Source organism: Triticum dicoccoides, chromosome 4A, assembly GCF_002162155.2.
Source record: "Triticum dicoccoides isolate Atlit2015 ecotype Zavitan chromosome 4A, WEW_v2.0, whole genome shotgun sequence".
Lineage (NCBI taxonomy): Eukaryota > Viridiplantae > Streptophyta > Magnoliopsida > Poales > Poaceae > Triticum > Triticum dicoccoides.
In genome coordinates this window covers 719,256,189-719,264,295 of record NC_041386.1, presented here as the reverse complement: position 1 = coordinate 719,264,295, position 8,107 = coordinate 719,256,189, and the positions used below count along the sequence as shown (strand labels likewise).

The 8,107-nt window shown below is 45.4% G+C and overlaps 1 pseudogene; it reads right to left on the bottom strand.

Annotated features, from left to right (window-relative positions):
* Positions 1-3,407: 3,407 nt before the first annotated feature.
* LOC119284235 overlaps positions 3,408-8,107 on the bottom strand; it is an 8,334-nt pseudogene continuing 3,634 nt past the window's right edge.

Below are 8,107 nucleotides of genomic sequence, written 5' to 3'. Positions count from 1 at the left end.
CAATGTGTAGTATCGTAAAATACCAGCAAACGAAAAAGAATTAAAATGGAAACACAAAATTAAATGAAAAAGAAATCATAAAACTAAAAACCCCCAAACCTTATAGTACCGGTTGGTCTTACCAACCGCTACTAAAGGGCTCCAGGCTCCCGGAGCTGGCTCGTGCCACGTGGTTGCCCTTTAGCACCGGTTCATGCTGAACCGGTACTAAAGGGGAGGGGCTTTAGTGACCACACTTTAGTGCCGGTTATGGAACCGGCACTAAAGGGCCTTACGAACCGGTGCTATTGCCCGGTTCTGCACTAGTGCTCCTTGATAGCTACACAGAGTATCATGCATTTTTTTCTCGGTGGACCCTATAGTTACCACACTTGGTTCGTCTAATATCAAACACCTCTAAGATCTGTAACTCTTGCAATTCACCGATCCCTCTTGGCACCATCACACCCCCTGACTCAGTACGGAAATGAGATCTACCAAAAGATGTGAATACTGTTGGAAATATTGTAACGTACGTGGTAGCCTTGAGCTTCACGTATAGGATTAGGAGAGTAGTTAGAGGATCTTTTTATCTTTCTATCCTTTCTTCTCTCCCTCTCATGTAATCCTCCTCCACGGTTGGAGATCTCAACCACACCATGTACTCCTACGAGACTAATCCTCTCGTCACAATCAATATATACCTCGCGGGCTCTCTGTATGAGAGTTGAGATGCTTTACCAATCCTAACATGGTATTTAGAGCCATCTTCTTCCTCCACATCTGGCTCTCCACCAGATCAAACCTAGCCGCCATCAAAAACCTCCTTCAGATCAGAACCTAGCGCCATGTCTTCTTCCTCCAGTTTGGCTTCTTTCTCTAGCTTGAACAACACAATCTCCGAACCCCTTAGACGCACCAACTACATCCTATGGCGTGCCCAGGCTCGCTCTCAGATCATGGGAGCCGGCCTCTATGGGTATCTTGACCAAACAATCCCTGAACCTACCAAAACAATCTCGTCCAAGAACTCTGAAGGAAAGGAACAGATTGTTCCAAATCCAGCCTACACCCCTTGGTTAATCCAAGACCAGCAGATCGTAGCCTACCTGCTGAGAAATCTCTCCAAAGAAATCCTAGTTCAGGTTGCCTCGATGGAGACATCGCATGCAATTTGGACATCTCTTGCAAACATGTTCACAGCCCAATCCGCATCCCGTGTGAATAACCTCAGAATCTCTCTGACCAATGCCCACAAAGGTTCCCAATCTGCTGCTGCTTATTTTGGTCATATGTGCTCTCTTTCGGATGAACTTGCAGCTACAGGAAGGCCTATCGGGGAACTGGAGCTACTGTCATTCATCATCGCGGGGCTGGACATGGATTACCAGTCCATCATCTCGGCCCTGGATGTCCGCGTCAAACCCGTCTCCGTTGATGAGTCGTTTGCCATGGTGGCGAACTTTGACCAAGGGTTGAGCTTTTCCATGGCTCAGGTGTGGGTGGCTTCAAATCCTCGGCCAACATGGCTGCGAGGAATCACGGCGGTGGCTGCAAAAACAACTACCGAGGCTCGGCCAAACCCACTAATGGTGGTGGTGGCGGGTACCGCGGTGGTGGTGGAGGCAACAACGGCGGTGGCGGCTACAACAACCCCAACTACAACAAAAACGGCAATGGTGGTGGTCCTGTCTACCACAACAACGGTGGCCGCGGTCACCACTACAACAACAACGATCAAGGGCGCTCCTTCTACAACAACAACCAGGGGCGCCAAGGTGGCTACGGCGGTGGCTACCGTGGTGGCTATGGCGGCGGCAACAACTTCCAATGATATGATGAGTATGAGGGCAAATGTCAAATTTGTAAAAAAACTAACCACATAGCAAAAGATTGTCTTTAGCGCTATGAAGAAAATTCACAGAAGAAGAAAGTTGCCGCCGCCGCAGATGTGTCCTATGGTGTGGACACGAACTGGTATGCCGATACCGGTGCTGCTGAACATGACACCCCCGACATGGAAAGGATGACCATGCAAGAGAAGTACCACGGCCATGATCAAATCAACACCGCAGCAAACGGTCAAGGTATGATGATAACTCACGTTGGTCAATCTACTATTAAAACCCCTTATAGCGATATTCGTCTCAATGATGTCCTACTTGTTCCACATGCATCAAAAAGTCTCGCTTCTGTTCATAAAATCACTCTTGATAATGGGGTCTTCATAGAATTTCATCCATTTTTCTTTTTGATCAAGGATCAGGCAACACGGAAGGTCCTTTATCGCGGTAGATGCATGGATGGTCTCTACCCATTGATTCCTACACTTTGCAAGTTCAATAAACAAGCCTTTGGAGCCATTAGAGTTTCTTCAGAAAGGTGGCACAATAGCTTGGGCCACCCATCTTTTTCCATTGTTTATCAAATTCTTAGCAAGAATAAACTCCCATTTGTTGGTGAGCGAAATTGTGAAACTATTTGTGATTCATGCCAGCATGCAAAAAGTCATCAATTACCATATTCTATTTCTACTAGTGTGTCTGTTAAACCCTTGCAATTGATTTTTTCTGATGTGTGGGGTCTAGCACCCTCTTCCGTTGCTAGACACACTTAATATGTGAGCTTTATTGACGACTACAGTAAATTCACATGGATTTATCTCCTTAAGAAACGTTCCGATGTCTTTCAAGTTTTCCATAACTTTCAAGCTCTAGTTGAGAGAAAATTTGATTGTAAAATCATTGTCATGCAATCAGACTGGGGTAGTGAGTACGAGAAACTAAACTCGTTTTTCCAAAAGATAGGCATCTCTCACCACGTCTCTTGCCCACATGCTCACCAACAAAACGGTAGTGCTGAATGCAAGCATCGCCATATTGTTGAAGTAGGCCTTGCATTACTTGCTGTTGCTTCCATGCCACTAAAGTTTTGGGATAAAGCCTTCTTGACTGCATTAATATCTTGCCCAGTCGTGTCATTAACAATGAAACACCCACAGAACGTCTTCTTCATCAACAACCAGACTACGCTCCCCTTCGTGTCTTTGGTTGTGCGTGTTGGCCAAATCTCCGTCCATACAACAATCGAAAACTTATGTTTCGCTCCAAGCAGTGTGTTTTTATTGGCTATAGCGCTCAACATAAAGGAGTTAAGTGTCTCAATGTAGCTACTGGCCGAGTCTACATCTCTAGAGATGTTGTTTTTGACGAGACTCTTTTTCCTTTTGAGAAACTTCATCCCAATGCCGGTGCTCTTCTTCGTCAAGAAATCCTTCTCTTGCCACCATCTCTTTCTGGCCTTGATCATGAGGGTGCTAATAGTAGTTCTGACCTATTTGTGACTAATCATCATACCATGGCTAAGTCTACTGCGGCAGGAACAATTATTTCCGGTGAAAACAGAGTACAAAATGCTGAAACAGGTGGTCATTTCATGTGCCCCCCTCCAGGAGACAACGCAACCCGAGGAGGATCCTCCTCGGGAGCAACTCCGCTGCAGGCGGCAGCGCACCCTGCCTCGGGATCCACCTCTGGCTCTGATCTTGTCGGGCCCGCCTCTGGCGCTGATTCCGCTGGCCCCATGCCCCCGCCTACCGACGCCAGCGGTGACAGCGATGTCTCCTCCCCGCGCCAATCCCCGGGTGACACGGGGCACACCTGCCACGGGCAGATGCGGTCCCCTGCCTCGACCAGGCCCACCACGGTCTCCCCTGTCTCGCCTGTTTCGACCGGGCCCGCCGCGGTCTCCCCTACGCGCTCACCTAGTTGGGTCGCCCCGCCTGGCTCTTCCTCGGGATCGGGTGCGGTAGCTCCTGGCGCTGAAGCTGCTGGGGTATCGGCATCTGCTGATACAGCTGATCCTGCTGGATCTTCTGCGCTGGATCCCTCTGTGGTCATTCCTGCAGAACCACGCACACGACTACAAAATGGAGTTTCTACCCGAATTAATTACTAAAACTTCTCCAAATATGGATTATCTTGCATGGCAGATGAACCTAAAAATCTCATGGATGCACTTGGTGATGATAGGTGGAAAACAGCTATGAATGACGAATTTGTGGCTTTACAGAGGAATAAAACTTGGCACTTGGTTCCTCCTGAACAAGGTAGAAACCTCATTGACTGCAAATGGGTATATCGCATTAAAAAGAAGTCAGATGGCACTATAGATCGTTACAAGGCAAGACTTGTGGCGAAAGGTTTCAAGCAAATGTATGGGCTAGATTATGAGGACACTTTTAGTCCTATCGTTAAAGCTGCAACCTTCCGTCTTGTGCTGTCAATTGCTGTTTCTAGGGGGTGGAGTCTCAGACAGCTAGATGTGCAGAATGTGTTTTTGCATGGCGTTCTGGAAGATGTGTATATGAAACAGCCTCCTGGGTTTGAGGACAGAAACAAGCCGTTCCATATATGCAAACTTGATAAAGCGTTGTATGGTCTGAAGCAAGCTCCGAGAGCATGGTACTCAAGTCTCAGTATGAAGCTTCAGGCACATGGGTTTGCTCCTTCGAAATCTGACACCTCACTATTTATCTTTACCAAACCACAAGTATCCATGTTTGTTCTCATATATGTTGATGATATAATTGTTACTAGCTCCTCCAATGATGCCGTGGCAAAGTTGCTTAAGAGTTTGGGTTCTGAGTTTGCTCTCAGGGATTTGGGAGATTTGCATTTCTTTTTAGGTATTGAGGTTCAGAAAAATGGTGATAGCCTTCATCTATCTCAAGCTAAATATGTAACTGAGTTGTTGAGCAGAATTGGTATGCAAAACTGTAAACCGTCACCAACACCATTATCCAGTTTGGAACCCTTATCTTTGACAACATGAGAACTTCTGTACAGGGAGGATATCACTAGTTACAGAAGCATTGTTGGTGGTCTTCAGTACTTGACTCTCACACGACCTGATATTTCCTTTGCAGTTAACAAAGTTTGTCAATTCCTTCATGCACCAACCACCACACATTGGACAACAGCTAAGAGAATTTTGAGGTATGTGAAGAATACAATGACTGATGGTCTCACATTTAGAAAATCATCATCTACTCTTATAAGTGCATTTTCAGATGCGAATTGGGCTGGTTGCTTGGATGATAGGAGATCCACTAGTGGTTTTGCCATTTTCTATGGACCTAATTTAATTTCTTGGTGTGCAAAGAAACAAGCAACTATGTCTAGGTCGAGTACTGAAGCGGAGTATAAAGAATTAGCCAATGCCACAGCAGAAGTCATTTGGGTTCAGTCTATGTTGAAGGAACTTGGCATTTCAGAAGTTCATCCTCCATGTCTGTGGTGTGATAATCTTGGTGCAACATATTTATTTGCTAATCCAGTTTTCCATGCCAGGACTAAGCATATTGAGATAGATTTTCACTTTGTCAGAGAACGGGTTGCAAATAAACAGCTAGAGGTCAGATTTATTCCCTCAAAGGATCAGCTTGCAGATAGTTTTAAAAAGGCGTTACCCACAAAAGGTTATGAAGAATTTCGACGTAATCTCAACTTAGTATCGTTGTGATTAAGGGGGAGTGTTGGAAATATTGTAACGTATGTGGTAGCCTTGAGCTTCATGTATAGGATTAGGAGAGTAGTTAGAGGATCATTTTATCTTTCTATCCTTTCTTCTCTCCCTCTCATGTAATCCTCCTCCACGGTTGGAGATCTCAACCGCACCATGTACTCCTACGAGACTAATCCTCTTGTCACAATCAACATATACCTCGCGGGCTCTCTGTATGAGAGTTGAGACGCTTTACCAATCCTAACAAATACTAGCATGGGCAGGCACAATGTGAGCCTCAAGCCTTCATGTGGGCCATCTAGATGGATCTTTTCGTTGCTACAACGAAGACTAATTAGACTATGGAGTTTAGTGATCTCAGTTGGTAATGATGTGATGGAAGTGTTTCTGACATCCAAATATTGTAAGCCATGTAGTTAACCTATGGATCCTGGAAGCGCACGAACATTTGAATGTCCTCGAACATTCAGATATTTCAAGCGGTGCAACAACCCTATGTTGTTGATATCTTTCTGTGTGATACTACATTTTGCACCCTGAAGATCCAAGACACCTAGCATCCTCAGGTAAGCTGAACAGACTGATTGTGCTGGCTCCATGGGAAGTATACCAAACAAAGTAAATGATCGAACATGACTCCAATCCATGCTAATATTTGGGCAATTCTGACCACGACACTACAGGAATCAGCTACTTTGCCATCAGCCACGGCGGACGGCAAAGGCATGGATGGCGGACGGCAAAGGTCTTTGCCGTCCACCGCGGACGGCAAAGTACGGGACAGCAAAGAGCTACATTGCCGTCCGCTTTGGGCGGCTGACGGCAAAGGGTCCTTTGCCATCAGCTGCCGACGGCAAAGAATGCTGACGGCAATAAATGCGTTGTTACTCCGTTAGGTGGTTAACGGCAAGCCTTTGCCGTCAGCGGCTGACGGCAAACTTTTTTATTCTCTTTGCCGTCAGCCACTGTAGGCAAACTGACCAAATAGGTCAGCCTCCCAGGAAGCACAGTTGCCTGCCACGTGGCCGCTTTGCTGTCCGCTGCTAATGGCAAAGAGCCCTTTGTCGTCGGTGGCAGACGGCAAAGAGCCTGCATAATGGCTTTTTTTTCATGTTTTTTTAAATCCAACAATTTTCACAACAAATATATATGACATATATAGATATATTTCACAGGGCTATTTAACAGCACATAAGTTTCATCGTACATACATATATAGTTCCATCCACTCATACATAGCAAGTTGCACATACACATAAGTTGCAACCATTAGGAAGTTGCACATACATATTACAATGCAAAGTTTCATCAAGATAGCAAGTTCCATCGTAGCAAGCTAGAAAAATACTAGAAGAGAATGAAATAAAAAACAAGCACTCCATCATAGCAAGCTAGCTTCCGAGAAGTGAATGAAATCTGCAAAATGGCAAATAAGAAAGTTAGGAAAAGGTGACTAGAAGAAGAAGACTAGAAGAACAAGAAGCACGCCATCGTTTATAAGGTAACTTAGGTGAAATGTATCGTTTATAAACTAACTTAGGTAAAATGCATCATTTTAGAGCTAATGTAGGTAAAATGGATCGTTTATGAGCTAACTAAGCTAATTATGCCGTTTTTTACATAAGTAAGGTAAGTACATGTCATTATTGAGCAAACCTAGTTAACTAAGCATATTATAACTAACTTAGGTCATTTTGGAGGAAACAAAGCTAAGTATAGATCGTTTTAGAGCTAACTTAGGTAAAATGGCTGGTTTTGGAGGTCAGTAAGCTTATTAAGTCAATTTGCAGGAAAAGAAGCTAACTCTAGGTCATTAAGGTAAGCATATTGGATGAAATAAAGCTAAGTCTACGTCTTTATGCATTTGTTAAGCAAAAAACTAGAGAAACTTACCTTGATCATGGAGGTGTGGGAGCGGGCTGGCTCATGCCAGTAGCTGGAGAAGGATCGTGTGATGCTTGTGTGGAGTAACGCTGCACCAAAGATCATTTCCAATGTTTCGTTAGCATGATGACACTCAAATGCTAAGACTAGCAAGTAACGTCCATTCAAATTAAACTCACCGTGGTCTCAGGAGCAATCTCTGGATCAATGGCTATGGAACCACGGGACCTCCCGCCACTAGATATCATCACCTGCTCTGGATTGTAGGGGATTTGTCTCGGGTTAAACTCCTCCCCTTTCCTCGCCTTCCCCTTGACTTGCTTGTAAGAGGCAGTGTGGGCCATGGCATACAGGTCGTACCCCTCTGGCACCTTATCCGTCTTATTGTAGCATGCCTGAAAGAGAGAAACAAAGTAAATTAGTAATTAAAGGGCTCAACCTAGCATGATGAATGAATTGTATTAATCATGAAGCAAACCACATTACCCAATTCCGCCCGAACTGATATAAGCTGGAGCTACCTTGATGGTGTGGCACACCTTCAATTTGGGCACGTTTGTCCTTGGCCTCAGTCGGCTCCCCTTCCATATTTTTCCTTGGAGGTGTCGTGTCGGGGTCGGGGTGTCGGGGTGTGGTGTCGTGGTCTGGGTGTCGGGGTGTGGTGTCGGGGTCGGGGTGTCGGGGTCAGGTGTCGGGGTGTAGTGTCGGGGTCGGGGTG